Source organism: Juglans microcarpa x Juglans regia, chromosome 3D (assembly GCF_004785595.1).
Source record: "Juglans microcarpa x Juglans regia isolate MS1-56 chromosome 3D, Jm3101_v1.0, whole genome shotgun sequence".
Taxonomy (NCBI): domain Eukaryota; kingdom Viridiplantae; phylum Streptophyta; class Magnoliopsida; order Fagales; family Juglandaceae; genus Juglans; species Juglans microcarpa x Juglans regia.
In genome coordinates, this window is record NC_054598.1 from 28543831 (window position 1) to 28564960 (window position 21130).

The window sequence follows — 21130 nt, forward strand, 5'->3', positions numbered from 1 at the left end:
ATGATGGCTCAACTGTTATTTGTAGTGCTTTTGGTAACAACAGAGTTGGAAGGGATATTTTCCACCCTCATAGGACCGAGCCTATGTTTGTAGTGCTTTTGGGTCTGGGGACCAGGAGTACCTAACCTTGCCCAATATCTTGGGGAGAAGCCCAGGCCAAAGTATGCGCCGACGCGTTCCAGCCCGAGTAATGTGCGAAAAGGTCATGCCACATTAAATGCGCATGCATTGAGTGCAAGCAGGGGATTTCGACAAAAGGTCTCGTTGCCAACAAGGGATTGCCACATTAAATGTAGCAGTATGACAATCTGAGCAGACAAGACCCCAACGTGAGGGGACATGAGTATAAACAAGTAGAAGCAGGCAAAGGAGACTGGTGAACCATTCTAAATAAACTCTTAGCTCTCTTTCTCCATTTTTTTTAGTGGAAATATATTCTAACATTGGCATCGGAGGTATCACAAGCACACCAGACCACCACTTTCTCTTCTTTTACAAGCCCTCAGCGTGGTTCGGAGCTGGTGGTTACAAAACACGCTTCAAGAATTGGCACCGTCTGTGAGATCGATAGTTATTTTCATCTAACAGTATTAGCGTGCCTTTCGTGTACCAGCTACGATCCGCTCTTGAATGGCCCACACTCAAGAAGCCCCTTCAACTGACCAGGGAGGTGTACCCGTAGAGACAAAAAAGTGAGAGGCAAGAGCAACTTCGGAAGTAGAGAAGCTTAAGAATACCAAAGCGGAGACCCGTGCAGCAGAACCACCTCAAGTCGCCTCCCAAGTCTTGCCTCCACCCCTTGAACTCATTGATCGGGAGGTGGAGACTCGAAATGAGTGAAATCTGAAACAAGGAGAAGCCGATGAACCTCTTGAACTAGTATCACTAGACGCCACACGTTTAGAGAAGAGGGTGAGAATCATAACAAAAATGAGCTGTGAGATGAGATCGTAGTTAATATGGTTCCTCGCTGAACATCAAGATGTACTCACTTGACGCAGACATGCCCTAGATAGAAAGGAATGTGATCAAGCACCTCTTGAAGCCGAGAAGGTTCGATAAAAAATGGGAGTTTCAATGTGGAGAAATATGTTGCGATATCAGAGGAGGTAAACCGGTTGCTCACTGCAGGGTTCATCCGGGAAGCCCATTACCCAAAATGGCTTTCCAATGTGGTCCTAGTATGAAATTCAAACAACAAGTGGAGGATGTGCATTGACTTCACCGACTTGAACAAGGCATGCCCAAAAGGCGATTTTCTTTTGCCACGCATCGACTTGATCGTCGACTTGACAGCTGGGCACAAAATGGTAAGCTTTATGGACACCTACTTTGAGCACAACCAAATCCAACTGAGCCCTAAACTGAGGCCTGTACTGCTACCGAGTGATGCTCTTTGGCCTCAATAATGCTGGGGCTACCTACCAGGGGCTGGCTAACCAGATGTTCAAAGACAAATCGGTTACAATGTAGACGTATCATCGATGATCTGCTTGTCAAAAGCAAGGAGCCCAAAGTGCATATTGATGATTTGCGAGAGGCTTTTGCAATCCTCATGACGTACAGGATGAAGCTCAACTCTGCGAAGTGCACTTTCGAGGTAAGATCAAGAAAGTTCCTTGGGTTCATGTTCTCGGAAAGAGGCATCGAAGCTAATCGGAGAATATTCAAGCCGTAATCAACATGAAATCCCCTTAGACCATTAACGAAGTGCAGAGACTCATCGGGAGAATTGTGGCACTCAATCGATTTGTTTCTAAATTGACTGAAAAATGCTCTCCGTTCTTCCAACTGTTACGGAAAGTTCACGAGTATAATGATGACTACAAAGAGGTATTTACTAGGATCAAGGAATATCTCACTAACCCGCCCTTCTAAGCCAAACGGCACTGGGGGAAACCTTGTATGTTTACCTATCCATCGCGACCATTGTCTTAGCGGCATTGATCCAGGAGGAGGACAAGGTGTAGAAGCCTATTTACTACACTAGTAGGGCGCTAAGGCTGTGTTTGGAAGATGAAATCACCACAATCTATCTCAAACCAATCATTAATGGGACCCACTACTCTTCCAACTTTCCATAAAAAGTTAAAATCCATCTCAACCACTTTATAATTCAAACACATATCTCAATCTATTTACATTTAAACACATCTCAATGAACCCACAAAATACTATAAGAGCATCCTATAAAAGCTTGATGGAAGCACCACTAAAGAAGGTCCTTTAGTGCCCAGACACGTCTAGGCGCTTGGTGAATTGGTCAATCAAGCTGAGTGAGTTCAACATCAATTGTGTCCCCTCGAATGACCATCAAGGATCAAGTCCTGGTAGATTTCGTTTCTGAGATGATTGGACCCCCTGAAGATGCACCTGCCCCTCCAGAGGGCAACTGGTGGCATGTTTATGTTGATGGCTTGCATGTCGAAAAGGCGGGGGTTTGGGGGTATATGTAGTTTCCGACGAAGGTGAGGAGCTTACTAGTCGATAAGGCTAGAGTTCAAGACAACCAACAATGAAATAGAATATGAGGTCTTGCTGGTGGGCCTCGCCATCATGAGAGCTCTAGAGGCGGCAAACGTGGAAGTAAAGGTGGACTTCAAAGTAATGGTGAACCAGGAAAGGGTGGCAAAGAGAGAAAGGCTTCAGCTCTATCTGCAATGGGTATGGGAAGAACGCGACCACTTCTAGAGCTTCATCATTGAATGAATTCCCTAGAAGGACAACTGAAAGGCAAACTGGCTAGCACGGGTAACATCAGGCATGGATGACACCTAGTTACCGTGGGCGGCAATCACCAAGATATTGGAGGTACCAGCCGTGGAAATCGAGATCTCAGAAATAGGGGTGCTGTACCCAAGTGGGCTTGCGAGATAAATCGATTTTTAACCACTAGAGAGCTTCCAAACCAAAAGGAGGAGGCAAGGAGAGTAAATAATAGTGCTACCCGATTTGTCCTTGCAAATTGGAAGCTGTACAAACAAGGTTTCTCCACCCCCCTCCTTAGGTGTATCTCTCAAGGAAATGCTCAATACATCATGGTGAAAATACATAAAGGGATATGTGGAAATCACTTAAGCGGGAGAACCCTAGCAGGAAAGGCATTGAGAGCTGGTTACTATTTATTCCAAGCCCTCAAGAGTGTGGAGGAATTCGTCTAAAAGTGCGATGCTAGAAATGCCAAATGCACGTGCCGGCTCCGCATTGCCCGCCCAAGGAGATGACATCTTTCACTTCCCCTTATCTATTCACGTAGTGGGGACTAGACATTGTTGGTCCAATGCCGTTGGGAAAGGGTGGCGCAAAATTCATCCTGGTAGCGGTGGACTACTTCACGAGGCAGAGTCCTTCGCGACAATAACTGCCGCCAATGTAACTCAGTTCCTATAGAAGGTCATGGTTTGCCAGTATGGCATACCTTGGGTCATTATTATGGAAAATAGAAGAAAGTTTGACTCTGACCATTACAGACATTGGTGCAACGAGCTAGGCATAAAGGCTAGGTATTCATCCCCAGGAGTCGAGACAGCCCCAAGCCAATGAACAAGTCAAGGCAACAACCAAGACCTTGGTAGGAATATTGAAAAAGAGGTTAATAGCCAAAAAATGAGCAGGGGCAGAAGAGCTCTTTGGGGTCTTGTAGGCTTATCGTACCACGGTTAAAACCCCTATCTGGGAGACTCCTTTTGCGCTAGTATATGGGAGTGAGGCAATCATCCTAGTGGAGGTAGGCATGCCAAGCATTTGAGTCCAGCATTTCACAAAAGAGCAAATGAATAAGGCCTGTGTGGAAATCTGGATTTAGTGGAAGAGAGGAGAGAGATGAGGTTGAGATAAGAATAGAAGCCGGCAAAAGGACGACAGAACAATACCTAAACCGAAGGGTCAAACCTCGATCTTTCAAAGAAGGAGATCTAGTGCTAAAGGAAACAGGAGTAGGGAAGGATGCACAAAGGTGGGAAGGACCATACGTGGTAACGACTTGCTAGCGACCTAGAACATACTAGCTCAGGGACGCAAAGGGAAAGGAGCTACCACGCTCATAGAATGCTCTATTATTCCTTCTCTGCTAATGTGTCACATGAACTATCAAAGCCGATGTTCTGTGCTCGCACCTCGGCAACCATAGAAGGGAACACATTTCCCAAGTGTTACAGTCTCTCCTCACCACCTAGCGAGATTGAGTACATCTGCCTCTTAACTATCTAAGTCGATGCTCCGAGCTTGCACCTAAGCTATTATAGGAGGGAACACCTCTCCCAAGTGTCTCAGTCTCTCCTTGCCACCCAGCACGATCAATTCCATCTCCCGCCAAGTCAATGCTCCGAGCTCGCACCCCAGCAATTATAGGAGGGAACACCTCTCCCAAGTGTCCTAATCTCTCCTCACCACCCAGCGCGGTCGAGTCCATCTCCTGCCTATCTATCTAAGTCGATGCTCCGTGCTTGCACCCCAGTGATTATAGGAGGAAACACCTATCCTAAATGTCCTAGTCTTTCCTTGCCACCCAGCGTAGTCGAGTCCAATTCCCACTGGCAATCTAAGTCAATGCTTCACACTCACACCCCGACAATTATAGGAGGGAACACCCCTCCCAAGTGTCTGTGTCTCTCCTTGCCACCTTGCGTGGTTGAGTCCATCTCCCGCTGGCTATCTAGGTTGATGCTCCGCGTTCACTCCCTAGTTATTATAGGAGGGAACACCTCTCCCAACTGTCACAGTCTCTCCTCGGCATCCTGAGCGGTCAAGTCCATCTCCCGCCTAGTTATCTAAGTCGATACTCTATGCTTGCACACCGGTGATTATAGGAGAGAACACCTCTCCCAAGTGTCTCAGTATCTTCTTACAACCCAATACAGTTGAGTCCATCTCCCACCTGGCTATCTAAGCCGATGCTCCGCACTCGCACCCCGACAATTATAGGAACGAACATAACTCCCAAGCCAATCTATCCTCACTACCTAGCGTGATTGAGTCTGTCTCCCGCCTAGCTATCTAAGCCGATGCTCTACGCTCGCACCCCGACGATTATAAGAGGGAACACTTCTCCTAAGTGTCAGTCTCTCCTCACCACCCAGCGCAGTGGTGTCTGACTCCCGCTGGCTATCTAAGTCGATGTTCCGCACTCGCACCCCAGCAATTATAGAAGGGAACACCTCTCCTTAGTGTCCCTGTCTCTCCTTGCCACCAAGTGTGATCGAGTCTATCTCCCGCTGACTATCTAAGCTGATGCTCTGCGCTCACTCCCCTATTATTATAGGACAGAACACCTTTCCTAATTGTCCCAGTCTCTTCTCGGAACCCAGCACGATCGAGTCAATCTCCTGCCTGGCTATTTAAGCCGATGCTTCGCTCTCGCACCCCGATAATTAATAGGAGGGAACACCTCTCCCAAGTGTCTCAGTCTCTCTTCGTCACCCAACAAGGTCGAGTCCATCTCCCAGTGGCTATCTAAGCCGATGCTTTGCACTCACACCCTGGGGATTATAAGAGGGAACACCTCTCCCAAGTGTTTAGTCTATCCTTTCCACCCAACGCGGTGGAGTTCATCTCCCACCTGGCTATCTAAGTCGATGCTCCGCACTCGGACCCTGACAATTGTAGGAGAGAACATCTCTCCCAAGTGTCCTAGTCTCTCCTTGCCACCCAGCGAGGTCGAGTTCATCTCCCTCCTAGCTATCTAAGCCTACACTCCGCGCTAGCACCCAGACTATTATAGAAGGGAACACCTTTCCCAAGTATCCATGTCTCTCCTTGCCACCCAGTACGGTCGAATCCATCTCCATTTGATTATCTAAGCCGATGCTTCACGCTCACACCCCGGCAATTATAAAAGGGAACACCTCTCCTAAGTGTCCAAATCTCTCCCTCGTCAAGTCGTTGGCAGTGCTCTCTTAACTTCGCCAGCTCGACATCTTGCCTGTCCTAATTGGTATCTTGCTTTTCTCTGAGTTTCCTGGCCTCAAGACGGCAACGACTTATCTCTTCACCTTTCTCAAGCAGCTCACCCCTTAGGTGGTCCACTTTGTCGCAAAGGTGGGAGTACCCCTTCTGCTTCTTGCCCCATCGCTGATAGATGTTGATGAAGGCCCTTGCCTGGAGTACCTTTTCGTAGGCTTGGGCCGCAAAAGCCCGTAGCCCACAGGGCTCCCAATCGAAGTTGGCTATCCCATTAACAATCCAAGCTGCCAGATGATCAATTCCCTAGGACACATAAGCAGCAGAACCATACAAAAAAGAGGAGGAAAAGAGAGAAGAAGAAACATACAAACAAACAAAAACAAACGAAGGAAAAAAAAAAAAAAAAAAAAAAAGGCCTGTGGAAGAAACTTACCAGAGATAAGACTCATTTAAGTTGATAGGCCGTGTCACAAACAACTTCCTCTCGAGCAGCGCCCCCACTTAGATTGGAAGGGATATCCCCCTCCCTCCCCCCCCCCCCCCCCCAAAAAAAAAAAAAAAAGATTGGGTCTGTGTCTATTGTGCTTTTGGGTCTGGGGACTAGGCATATCTAATATGTTCTAATATCCTGGAGAGAAGGCCCAGGCCAAAGTATGCGCCAACCCGTTCTAGCTTGAGTAATGCCCAAAAAGGTCACACCGCATTAAATGCGTAGGCATAGATTGCAAGCATGGGATCTCGACAGAAGATCTTGTTTCTGACAAGGGACTATTGCATTTAAGTCTGGTAACCTAAGCAACAAGACCCCAACGTGAATGGACAGAAGGTTAACAAGAAGAAGCAGGCAAAGGAGACAGGTGAATCACTCTAAACAAACTCTAAACTCTTTTTCTTTTTTCCAATATAAATGTATTCTAACTTTGGCATAAGAAGTGTCACAGCCACACCGGACCACCACAGTCTCTTTTGTAGCAGGCACTCAACGTGGTTCAAAGTTGGTGATTACAAAACACGCTTCAACAAAAATATTTCAGTAGTGCATAATGCACATAGACACATTTCATACGTATTAAACAAGAACGCAAGAGCTAGTGAGGATTTAAGAAAAAATTCCTAGCATTTTCATATGGCCTAATATCATGTTCGATGGATTTTTTTTTTCTTTTCCCTGAAAGCTAATCTGGTTACTTGGATTAATTGCAAACCTACAAGTTAACCTAACAATGACTCTATTGGTAACCAGCTTACTTTTGGGTTGACCCGAATTGATTTGATACCGATTATACTCAACTCTAATCTTATTATTACGTGTTATATTTGTTTTGACTTTGTGTTATACTAACAATTATAAATCCTAACCTTAGACTCTAAAGTAAAGAGTTGGAAAAAAAAAAAAAAAAGATGTGCCAAAAATGTTATAAGTAGCTCCCCTTCAGGATACATGTCCACCAAATAGTCCATAAATATGGATTTGGATGCGAATTTTGAAGAGGAAAGACATTGGGCCGTGCCCAGGTAGTTGTGTGACCAAAGCAATGTTTTTTTTTTCCTCTCTTTTTACCATTTTTTTGCTTTTCTTAAAAAAAAAAAATTAGAAAAATAGCTTTGAGATTTTTTTTTTTTTTAATTTTCCAAAGACTACTGGCTCTGAGCTCCTGGTTGAAGAAAGATTAAGGCTCCATTTAGATATAATAAGCGTTTCATCTCATCTCATCTAATTATTAATTTTTTTAAAATTCACACATAAAATATAATAAAAATTCAAATTTTTTAAATCCTAAAACAATAATGATATTAAAAAATAATATTCTAACAATATTTTATTCAACTTTCAACTTTCATCTCAACTGTTATGACCCTGTAGTAATGCGGCGTTGTTGCTGGAAAGCCTCGGCTTGCAACACAATCCCATATATAAGAAGTAGAACTCAGATGGGAGGGATTTTTTATTATGAGAATTTTAAGCTTGTATGAACTTTAAACTTGGAGGAATTGGGGATCTCGAATACCCCAAGGCGTAGCCATTTTCATCTTTTTTTTTTTTTACTGTGATTCTCTTTCTCATTTCATCAAACATCTTGTATGCAGTTTGTTTATTCATCACAACAACCATCTTCCATTTCCATACCATTTCATTATTACAACACAACGAAGAATAGCAAGATTCATAACAATTGGTATCCAGAGCCGACGATCCATGGAGGATGAAATATTCTTTTGAGCAACAATGAGAAGCCCTACAACATGGGATAGACTCTAATGCAAAGAGTCTTCAAGAGCTTAAAAACAACTTGCACGAGTTGACAGATATGCTACTTAATTGGGTGGTAAAGCAGAAAAGTATTCCAAATCGGTATGATATTATGGAGAAATTAGTGAGATTAAAGGTTAGGAAACAAAATCCAATATTTGTTGAAGACCAAACTATGCTGGAAGAAGAAGAAAGTGCAGTAGAGGTGGAAGAGATAGTGGCGGTGTCCACAGAGAACAGCTTGGTCTTGTAGAGGAGGGCGTAAAAAGGATAGCAAAGGTGGAAGAGTTGGCTGTGGTGCCCACAGAGGCTGATCCCAAAGAAATTTCTCTTTCCTTTGCTCACGAAAATTCTTTCGACAATCCCATCTTATTGTCTCAACCTTCAAACATTCCTCACTGTCTTTCGTTTCATTCCTCCATCAAGACCTCATCCAATGTTCACCTCGTTGAGATGAAGTAATCAATCGGTGATGGGGCCACGTACCAGGTTACCGTGAAGCCCACCAATAGTATCTTCGATGCTATGAGGCTGAATGGTCGTAGATTCAATGATGTTTTTGTATGCCTCGTATGGCATCCCCCTTGGCCAAAATGCAACACTCAGGGTGTTGGCTTGGGAGAATTTGGGTTTGTTTGGCCATGGGTGAGCTCTTGCTAGAATGCTAGGGTCAGAGATCCAGATCTGAATCTCTAGCGAAGAAGCTAGATAGAGGAAGAACCGCCTTGCTAGATCTAAACAATGTTACCGTCGGTTACTTCTCCTTGCCGAGGCTGGCAACCTTGAAGAAAAGCTTGGTGGTCACGTCTCGCAAGTGTGGTACGTTTCCAAGTTCGGGGACACCGAATTATTAGCAGGCGAGCATCGAAATGCAAAAAGGGTGGAGCTCGGCGATTCGAACTGATTTTCTCAAGGATTCAAAACCTATTCAACTTAAAGAAGATGTTGGGACTGTTAGATGCCATTGTCAGAATATTGCCATGTTGAGGTTTTATTGGCCGGAGTCGGTTGCATGTGGGTTGCTTCTCTTTACAAAGGACCATTATCAGATCTACTTGTCTATTGCTGTGAGAGCTGCGAGTACCAATACACCAGCTACAACCAGCATTGTGATGGTAATTACAATCTCTTTCACGGACCGGATAGTAGCCACACTTGTGCAAGGTGATGATGGAGTGAAAACGTTGGTTCTGGCTAGTGAGTCAGCGACAGACGTGAGAGAATAAGTAATTATTGCAATTAAAGCCAATGCAGATATGAATGGTAATGGTGTCACAGTCAAGCGAATTCTTGCACTCTCCACAATTAATGGCATGGCCCAAGAGATTTGCATTTTTGCGGAGGACTTGAGGGTTCAGGCTTCTTTTGGATTGGAAACAATGGCACAAAGCAATTGGGAAGCAGATAAAATGCTTGAGGTTTATATATATGATTACTTGGTGAAGGAAAAATTGCATGCCAAAGTGAAATCCTTCATGACTAAAGGGAGGTTGCATTGGATCCTGTAGTAATGGATGCTCTTGATGGGTTTCTTTTTGAATGGTGGTCTATTTTTTGGGATATTATTATCGTTGGGACCAATGAAAACATTCGAAGCCTGTTGCAACTTACATAGAGGAAAGCATGAAGCATGGCAATCTAGTGGTATTTATCCCCCAATTGCTTGATGTTTTGCCCCTTACAATGGTTTTTAGGCCCTTTGATCGAGGAAGAGACATAAATATGGTGGCAACAAATTGTAAGATCCAATAAAAGGCCAATCCCTTCCTAGGTGGAGCAACTCTTGCACTCTACCATGAATCAACTCTTGGCCGTGGCTTTGGAAAAAATTTTCAGGATGCAGAAGTGATTGTTTTGAGTACAATTTCTTCCTTAGTTAAAGCTTGGCAGAGTACAATGTGTATGAAGGATCTAGATTGGACAAAGATAAGAGCCAATGCATCAACTGGGGAAGTCTCTAATATTGATGATGAAACGTGGTTATCTTCAAGAGCTTATTACATGCCCATTATCAAGTGTTAGGGTGGAATAGAACTCGCGTGACCTTACGTATAAGGGAATCCACTGCAGCCACTAGAATTTGGAGTTTTTAGCTCAGCATCACTGACCAAGCTTTGTCATCCTTCATGAGAATGGAATACCTGATCCAGATGACCAAGCTCTTGTTAGTGAAGTAGCATTTCCTGTATACATGAGAGCAATTAATACCTTGCTTAATGCTGATCTTAAGGAAGTCCATGGTGAGGTGTCTTATGTTATAGAGCTCGAAAGTGTTATTCTCGTGCGCGATCCTCATTTCAATTATCTAGCCACTCAGATTCTAAAATATGAGCTTGAAAAGAAAATGGAGGAGATTGAGTCTGAGCTATGCCATTCAAGGGTTGCAAGTGGTGATGAAAGTGCATTAAAGGACGTGGATAAAAGTGGAATTGCCAAAAGATTATCATGGATATATACCAAGGTGGTCCCAGGAATGGTAAAATCAATGGATTTGGACATGGATGACCAAGAACTCATTATTCATGAGGTGAAACATGTGGACAGATTTGTTTGTAAACATGCTGGAATCCAAGGTATTTTGGATCATTCTCACCCAGTAAGTCAAGCTATTTTTGCAACAAAATTGGGACTTGCAAAAAAAAAAAAAAAAAAAAAAGTTCCTGTCTTAGAGAGCACTCATTATCCTTTCTTACAACCATGGAAGAGTACATACAAGAGACTTTTATTACTCTGCTTCACAAGTGAGGTAGTGCGTTAGTGTTTTTATGCTATCTAGTGAGTTAGGAGAATAATCCATGCTCTGAACCTTGAGGACAAGGTTCTTTAAGAGGAAGAGTTTATTATGACCCTATAGTAATGCGGCGCCGTTGCTGGAAAGCCTTGGCTTGCAACACATCGTTCGGATTAAGCGGTGGAGCTAATATGTGGTCGTTTTATTGGTTAATTCTAGAATAGAAGTTGGTTACTCCTTTATTTCTATTTTAATGCTTTCTGTTATTTTAATTTTGAAGGGAACTCAGATGGGAGGATTTTTTATTATGAGAATTTCCAGCTTGTATGAACTTTAAACTTGGAGGAATTGGGGACCTCGAATACCCCAAGGCATAGACATTTTTATCTTCTTCTTTACTGTGATTCTCTTTCTCATTTCATCAAACATGTTGTGTGCAGTCAGTTTATTCATCACAACAACCATCTTCCATTTCCATACCATTTCCTTATTACAACCCAGTGAAGAATAGCAAGGTTCATAACATCAATTCACTATCCAAACTGTACCTAAACTTTATGTTTGTTTCATGCATTTATTTTAATAAAAAAAATCAAGTTCAATCCAAACATCAACATTTGAGATATCGAAGACTGTTGGAGATTGCCTTGTTTATACAAGTATACCCATGTTTTATGGTTTCTCTCTAAATTAAAAGTATTTTTTGGTACATTTCTTCTTCCGCATATGGATTTATAATATATAATTAGGAATATTCAAAGCTATAAAATGTTTAGCCGTGGCGTAGAGTTTGTAGTGTTTTAGGTTCTAAAAGACTGTTGTTTCATGCTATCAGGTTGAGTAGGAAATTGAATTATGTGTATTTCCAAGGATGATGTTGAGATTTTAGATTCTTCTAATTCTAATTCCGAGGAAGTTGAGCTGATTGAAGATTTGGATGTTGAGGCTAAAGAAGATAGAAACTTTCCCAAGGAATAGAATATGATGTCAGCTTCATATGTGGAGCTGTACATTGGGCTACAGTTTGACGATCTAGAAGATGCACATACTTGCTACAAAGCTTACTCTAAACAAAATAGTTTTAGCATTCGAACAAACCATACTCAGTTTTCGAAGGAAGACATGTAATTAATTAGGGTAGAATATGTTTGTTTGAGAGAAGGGTTTCATTGCCATAATTATAAATTGAAAGAAGGAGCAAGACCAAGGCTGCAAAAACAAAGATTGGGTGTAAGATGATGATGACTATAAGGAAGGTTGGAGAAAAATGGGTTGTGTCAAAGTTTGTACTCCAACATAATCATGAGCTTCTTACACCTAGGAGTACAAGTTTGTTTCGTGGGCATAGACGAGTGACACTGGCTCAAAAAGTTTAATAGACACCAAATGAATCAGAGATACCAACATGAAAAATAATGTCCATTTTGAGTAAGGAGTTTTGTGATGACTACAATGTTGGTTGCATCGGTAAAATTAAAAATTACTTGGACAATCAAAGGAGACAACTTCTTGGAGAAGGAAACGTACAAAGATAGTACAAATAGTTTTTGGAAAGCGAGCACAATAATCTAGACTTTGTGTATTCGATCCAAGTTGATGTGAATGGGTCCATGGGGAATTGTTTTTGGACAAATGCTAGATCATGGGCCGCATACCAAGATTTTGGGGACGTTGTGAATTTTGATACTGCATACCTCACAAATACTACAAGATGTCTTTTGTTCTATTTACTAGAGTAAGCCATCGTCATCAATCCCTAATGTTTGGATGTGCCTTACTCATAAATAAAACTCAAGACGCAACAAGGCTACTTTGTACTTCTTCTTCATTGATTGGAATCTCGCGTGTTCAATCATTGCATGTCCATAATTTATCCTTTCATTTCTTCGTTGTGCTAATTTAAAGGTTCTCTTACAACAGTCTGAATGTTCCATTTCAACACCAGCCCATTCGAAAAATACACAATATTTTTTAATCTTATAATATTTTTTAAGTCTGAAGCGAATGTCATAATAACATAATCGTCTTCACCCCGAGAACAATTCATCGTTTGTCCTCAAAGGCCGTGAACTTGATTAAGAGTCCAGACCACTACTTTCCATATTGCTATAAACAGAAAGAAAATAATCCATCAAAAAGGAGTTCAAAATCAAAGAATACCAATGACTGTTTAGAAGCACACCAAACAGAAGAACCATAAGCCTGTTCAGCTTTGTGTATTCGATCCAATGACAATCTTGTAATATTCGATCAAGCACATTACTTTTCAATGACAATCTTCCGAGGTAAACAATGCACATGAGAACCTCTAAAATAGGTTAAACAATGCAAATACAAACACATGATAACATTGGAGAGAAAAAAAACCCTTTCAATTAAACCAAAAAAAAAAAAAAGAGAAACATAAAATAATTCCAACTCGATAGTTTCTGAAAACAGAAAACCAGTTTGCAAAAACAGTTGCAAACCCATCCACATAATGGATGAATAATGTCAAGAGTTTCTAAAGCCAGTGTATAGAAAGCTATCTCATTCAAAAATATATATATTTTAGGCACAAATGCTATGTTCAGACGTCTACAAGGCAAGACAGGCTTCATCCATTATAGCTCACTATAGCATTTTATTACGCCTTCTATCACAATTTGTGTTCTCTATGAAGATTAGAACTTTTGTGCTCTCTATAACTCATGACCTTTCAAAGTTATCTTCATTGCAATCTTGTGCTCTCTAAGAGAAATACAATGCAATGTTGGTGACATCACTGCAAGTTTCAAGAGGGAATCTCCACAAAAATTTCTAGTGAGAGCTAGACTCTTAAACACCTCCCACAAACCAATCAAGATCCTAAACCGCACAAAAAGCCATGCCTGTATGGGACATTTATCTTTATTCTATAACATTCCATAAGAAACCTCTATTGAACTCCTCACTACCCAAGAAAAAGAGCCTATCTATTGAAAGCAATGATTAGACCAAAAAGTTTACAATAACTGATTGAAAATTTACTTATTATCCGCAATTATGCGGTCCTAAAAATATCAGTGGGTCATAGCTTGCAGCCAATATCCAAATACTAAGTAACAAATCTTACATAGCAAAACTTTGTGAAAAAGTCTTGAATGATGCTACCATAATTCATATCAAAGGCTCAAACTGATGCTACGTCAAGTTGCCAGAAACCCATATTGTTCACATAGAGACAGAAGCCCATATTGTTTGCATAGAGACAGAAACCTATATTGTTCACATAGAGAGAGAGAGAGAGAGAGAGAACCGTGCCAGACTTTGATGACGTTGCACTGTGACGAAGATTTGAGGGGAGAGAGAGAGAGATCGAATTGAGCGGGGAGAGACGAAGAGAGAGAGAGAGAGAGAGAGAGAGAGAGAAGGGCTTGAGAACAGAGGGAAGCGAAGATGTAACAAGTGAGTTTTATCAACTGTATTTGAGTCTACGATAAGGATATTAGAAAACTGACGTGTCCCCCTGCTAGTAGGGGCTGCAAACAAAAAAGCTATTTGCACACGGGAGGGGTACCTCCTGCGTACATGTCTAACCACATGTAAAAATAAAACGGTGCGTTTAAACCCAGCTTCCTCTCATCTTCTTCTTTGCTTCGCATTTTAGACGAAGTTGTTTCCTTTCTCTTGTCTTCCCCTTTTCCCCCATTTCTCCGTTCATCTTCCACCTTCCCTTCATCTTCCGGTGCACATTTTCTAGAATTTTCATATGCACGTTTTCTCCTGCCCAAACATTTGTCCCATAATCCATTTAACCAAAACACAAAAGACCAAAAACAAGATGCCACACACCAATCCAAATGCCGCCTTCAGCCTTCTGTAAACTCTTCCATTGTTGTTCACTTTAAACCAATTACCAGCAAGCCCTTTTGAGTCCTTCCACAGAGGTCCTGAGAATTAAAGGTAAGAAACCATGCTCGACATCATTGCCTCTACCTCAGTTTCTGCCACCACCACTCCTCCCTATGTAGTTGATGAATGTTGAGGCGTCCTTCATCATGTATATAGCGACGATTCCATCGTCTGCTCTTCCAAACCGAGTTTCAAAGTTCCCATTCGTGATGACGGCTCCGTTTTATGGAAAGACATTCTTTTTGACGCCATTAACAACCTTCAGCTCCGGCTCTGCAAGCCGACGGTGGTGGCTAGGTCACCCTCTTCCACCTCTAGTTCCAAGCTCCCTATATTTTACTACATCCATGGTGGCAGTTTTTGCATTGGGTCCCTCGCATGGTCCAATTGTCAGAAATTGTTTCCGCCTGGCTTCAGAGCTCGGGGCCGTGGTTGTCTCTCCGGACTATCGCTTGGCTCCGGAGACGACGCCATTCAAGACAGTTTCATGGCAGTGAAGTGGCTTCAAGCACAAGCAATGTCAGAGGAGCCGGACACATGGTTGACAGACGTGGCGGAGACACCCACACAAAGAAGACGATGCAGACCCACCCAGTTATGGTTTTTTTGTCTGAAATGAGAAATCTGAATTCTTCCCTCCGTTTCATTTCGTCTGTGAAATCATCTTATTTGGTTTTGCTCTCCAATTCCAAAAAATAAAGACCTTGTAGAGTCGGATTATCTTTATCTGCGTTATCTATTTAGTTTTCTTTTTTTACTTTTTTTTCAATTTTTAATTTATTTATAATATCGGCTGACGTGGCATTAACCACGACAGTCGATTCAGCAACAGGTACCCGGCGTTGGGTACCTATAACAGAATTGGGCTGCAAAATTGTGCTTCTCAACACAACCAGTTTTGAAGATTTTCCCTTAAAATAACAAAAATTATTAAAACTATTAAATTCAAAAATTAAAATGTAAAAACAAATCTATCCAAAATATCTTAAGAATTTTAATAACTAAGCCTTTTATTTATTTGTTTATTTTTCAAGTCAAGTTGAAGATTACTTCCACCTACGCTGAATTGCAACCCAAAACCAAGATGAAATTGGGCATTATGGATTTGTTATGTGCAAAACGGCAAAGAAGATGAAGCTAGGGTTACGAATTGGGGGAAGAATAAATGAGGGCATCGGATTGAATGAGGAACAAAAGTAAGAAGGCTTTAAGGAAGAAAGGGCCTTGGGCCGAAGTTCTCTGGGCTTGAAAGGAATGAAAACCATTGAAGAAGGCTTCGTGGGCCTGGTCTCGTGGGCCATCCGTCCATTATGTTATTTTGGTTTAATTGCATTGTTTTCTGTTATTTCTCTACGTACTACCACAGGGTACTCTACCCTTGTCCTTAGTTTGTTACACAGGATTCCTTGACTCTGTTGTTGTTCATTTTTGATTTTATGCTTAATTCCAGAAAGTTCATTTCATCTCCTTCTTCTTCTTACTCTATCGGAGGTCCTCCCCTCGAAGAGAGGTTATTTCTCTTTTTACTAGTTAAATTGTTACAAATTGGTATCCAGAGCCTTTCGATTCTCAATGACAGATGGTACTAGAATTAATCAGGTACATGAAGGGTTGAATTCTCTAAAAAAATTAAAGGAATCCCAACTTCGCACAATAGAAACTGAGATGATGGCTTTAAAACACCAAACTGAAGCTGTAGCCCAGCAGGTTGCTACACTAACTCTGGAGCTACAAAAACAAAACAATCATCAGCATGGGGATGGATCATCATCACCTGCTCAAGATGCAAATATAGAGCATGCATTGGTGCCTACGAGTGAGGTACATACTCATTCCATTAGATTGGACTTCCCTGTGTTTAATGGAGAGAATCCTGAAGGGTGGCTTTACAAGGTAAATCACTTTTTTGTTTTTCACAATACACTTCCTCAACACAGGCTTTGCTTAGCCTAATTTCATATGGAGGGTAAAACATTTATATGGTTTCAGGATCAGGAAGAGTCGGGATCCTTGACTGATTGGGAGGTTTTTGTTAGAGCATCATTAATTCGATTTGGGCCAACTTGTTACAATGATCCTATGGAGGCTCTAACTAAGCTGAGATAGGTAGGATCTGTGGAGGAGTACAAAACAGTGTTCAAAATACATGCCACTAGACCGAGAGGCTTATCTGGAAACTATAAACTGAGTTGTTTCCTCAGTGGGCAGAAGGATGACATTAGACTACCAATGAAAATGGTTAACCCACATAACCTGTTGACTGCCTATAGTCTAGTCAAAATCCAGGAAGAATATGTGGCCCTTAACAAGAAAGCAAAAGGACTGAACCGTTACTCCCCAGACCCTGACCTTTTAAAAACTCCCAACAAACCTCCAAATTACCTAAAATACAACTAGGAAAACACCATGCCTATCCAGAAAATCAGCCAAAGCCAAATGAAAGAGAGGAGAGATAAGGGCCTCTACTATTATTGTGAGGCAAAATGGTCACTTACTGAGGAAATTTATGAGTGTCAGAACACTGTGACTAATGTGGATGGAAAAAATGAAGTGGTTGTAGAGGAGGAGGTGCAAGAAAACTCGGTGTTGACCTTACCTAAACCTAATGAAACCTTAGAGATTTCTTTCCATACTATGATGGGATCACTGAACCCTAGCACTATGAGAGTCATGACAATTTTTGCAAGAGTGGAAATTGTGGTGCTTATTGATACTGGAAGCACCCACAACTTTGTGGACCTTGTTGTTGTGTCTAAAGCACAATGGATGGTGAATGAAACCACTCAGGTCCAAGTAAAAGTGGCTAATGGAGCCACTGTGGGCTATAAAGGGAAAGTTGCCCAAATGCCCTTACAGATTCAAGGAGTATAATTTGTGACTGATACTTTTATTTTGAGCTTGGCAAGATGTGACATGGTGGTGGGAGTGGCGTGGTTGCAAACCTTGGGGTCTATTTTATTAATTTCCAAAAGTATACTATGCAATTTGAGTAGGGAAGGAAGAAAGTAGTATTGAATGGGTTAGGTAATTCTAACCTAATTGAGGAAGGGCCACTGGTTCCTGTAAATACCTCGGAGTCAAAAGGTGTTCTACTCTAGTTATTGGAATCCAGCTCAGGGGAGTGTGAGCAGCCACCAAAGGCCATCCAACACCTTATATCCCAATTTCCTGACATCTTCTCAGAACCGAAAACCTTACCCACAGATAGAACCCATGACCACTCTATTATACTGTACCCAGAAACTAAACCCATTTCTATCATGCCATACCGATACCATTTTTTCCCAAAAGATGAGATGGAAAAAATTGTGAATGATTTGTTATCCACTAGGCTTGATCCAACCCAGCAGTAGACTTTATTCCTCCCCTACCCTTTGAGTGAGAAAGGCAGATGACTCATGGCGCTTATGTGTAGATGATAAGGCCCTTAACAATGCTACTATTAAGGAAAAATATCCTATACCTATTATTGAGGAACTATTGGATGAGCTGAGAGGGTCTACCATTTTGTCCAAACTTGACCTAAGAGCTGGTTACCACCAAATACATGTCAACCCAAGTGATATTCCCAAAACAGCCTTCCGAACTCATAAAGGCTATTATGAGTTCTTAGTCATGCCCTTTGGCTTGACCAATGCTCCATCCACATTCCAAAGCCTCATAAATTATGTATTTAAACCTTACTTACGCAAGTTTATCTTGATTTGTTTTTATGACATTTTAGTCTACAGCCAAGATGCAGACCAGCACCCAGAACACCTAAGGATGACTCTAGAGAAGCTGAGACAACACCAACTTTTTGCTAAGCTGTCCAAATGCAAGTTTGGCAGTAGGGAGGTGTCTTATTTGGGCCACCATATATCTGCCCAAGGTGTGAAAGCTGGCCCAGAGAAGATTAGAGCCATACTTGAGTGGCCCCTTCCCACTTCACTAAAATCCTTTAAGGGATTTTTGGGACTCACTGACTATTATTGGAGATTTATCTGAGGTTATGGAGGTATTGCAGCTTCTCTAACAGATCTCCTAAGGAAGAATGAGTTTCATTGGTCTCCCCAGGCAGAAGAAGCTTTTAAGAAGCTTAAGTTATGGTTAAACCTCCTATTTTAGCCCTCCCAGATTTCACTCAACCATTTTATATTGAGTGTGATGCCTCGGGTAGGGCAGCTGGGGCTGTACTGCTGCAATAGAGATATCCAATAGCCTATTTTAGCCAAGCCTTGAAGGGAAGGGCCTTGGCTGTGTCCATCTATGAGAAGGAATTACTAGCCCTTGTTTCAACTGTGAAGAGGTAGACCTTATTTACTAGGGGGGAAAGTTTGTAGTCAAAACGGACCACTGGAGTCTTAAATTTCTGTTAAATCAGAAAGTGGGAACTCATATGCAGCAGAGATGGCTAGCTAAACTGTTGGGGTATGATTACTTGGCGGAATATAAAAAAGGCAAGGAAAACATTGTTTTTTATGCTCTTTCGAGGTGTTATGAGGAGGGGGAAAACAGGGAGGCTACCCTAACCATGATCTTTGTTCCTATATTGGAGTTATTACATGAGTTAAAGGCCCTTTATGAAGCTAATCCTGATATGCAGGCCTTGTCACAGTAGCAATTGGAGGGGAAATTGAGCCGCAACTACACCTCGAGGGATGGACTCCTATACTACAAGAACGGGCTCTACATCTCTAACCACAAACCTTACAAAGAAAAACTCCTACCTCTCTTTCATAATGGCTCACTGGGGGGGCCACTTAGGTTGTGAGAAAACCTTGCAAAGGATGAAAAGAGAGGTCTTTTGGCCTCGTTTAAGAACTGATGTGAGGGAATACATCAAGGCTTGTGATATTTGTCAGTGTGTTAAACCCAAGAATAGCCTACCAAGGGGTTACTACAGCCTCTGTCTATTCCCTCTAAACCTAGGTCCCACATCTCCATAGATTTCATAGAATGTTTTACACCTTCTAAGAGGTTTAACTGCCTGTGAGTCATTGTAGACAGGCTGACTAAATTGAGCCACTTCATTCCCCTCTCCCACCCATACACTGGCCTAACCTTAGCCAACCAATTCATCAAACACATCTTTAGGCTTCATGGTATGCTTAACACAATTGTTTCTAACTGGGACAAGTCATTTACCAACAAGTTCTAGGGAGAACTTTTCAAATAGTAGGGAGTCCAACTGACCTTCAGCTCAACATACCACCCTCAATCTGATGGCTAGTCAAAAGCTGATAATAAGACTATGGAGAATTATCTTCGTTGTTTTGTGGGTGACAGGCCCAGGGACTGGGCCACATGAGTACCCTTGGCAGAGTTGTGGTACAATACCACCACCCACTCAACAACACAACTCACCCCATTCGAAGCTTGTATGGCTATCCACATCCTAAGCTACTCAACTAACAACAAGCATCATTAAGAGTGGAGGCAGTAGTATTGACCTAAAGACCCGAGACAAAATTTCCCAATTGCTGAAAGAAAACCTACAAAAAGCACAGCAACACATGAAGAAATATGCAGATTTAAGAATGAAAGAAAGGACTTTTTGTGTTGGGGACATGGTGTATGTTCAATTGCAGCCCTATAAACAGCAATACATGACTCAGAAGAGGAATGTTAAACTTTTCTCTTGTTTTTATGACCCTTACAAAATACTCAAAAGGATCGAGGAGGTGGTTTACCGGTTGCAACTACTGAAGACAGCACAGGTGCACCCCGTGTTCCATGTAAGTCTGTTGAAGAAAAATGTTGGACTTTTGGTCCAACCCATTCCAACGTTGCCACCAGTTGACTCATTTGGGGTTTTTAAACCCGAGTATGAGGAAATCCTTGATAGAAGGATGTGCAGGAAGGGATTCTTGCCAGTCGTGGATGTGTTAGACCGTTGGCAAGGGCAAACTCGCGAGGATGCCACTTGGGAGGAGTACCACCAACTCAAATCTTCTTATCCACACCTTGTAGGCAAGGTGTTGTAAAAAAGGGAGGCTCTGTTATGTACAAAACGGCAAGGAAGATGAAGTTAGGATTACAAATTGGGAGAAGAAGAAATGAGGGCACCAGATTAAATGAGGAACAAAAGTAAGAAAGTTTTAAGAAAGGGCCTTAGGCCGAAGTTCTCCAGGCTTGAAAGAGAAGACCACCACTGAAGAAGGCGGTCTCGTGGACCATCCCTCCATTATGTTATTTTGGTTTAATTGCATTGTTGTATGTTATTTCTTTACATACTATTACAGGATACTTTACCCTTGTCCTTAGTTTGTTACACAGGATTCCTTTAAGGACTCTACGGTTGTTCATTTCTGATGTTATGCTTAATTCTAAAAAGTTCATTTTATCTCCTTCTTCTTACTCTATTGGAGGTCCTCCCTCGAAGAGGGGTTATT

General features: G+C 41.9%; 1 long non-coding RNA gene across 1 annotated transcript; it reads right to left on the reverse strand.

Annotated features, from left to right (window-relative positions):
* Positions 1-18469: 18469 nt before the first annotated feature.
* LOC121253948 lies at positions 18470-20894 on the reverse strand. The gene is made up of 2 exons (XR_005938538.1): positions 20429-20894; positions 18470-20230 (listed from the first exon to the last, which is right to left on the reverse strand). It is a non-coding gene; the product is annotated as an uncharacterized LOC121253948 (long non-coding RNA).
* Positions 20895-21130: the final 236 nt, after the last annotated feature.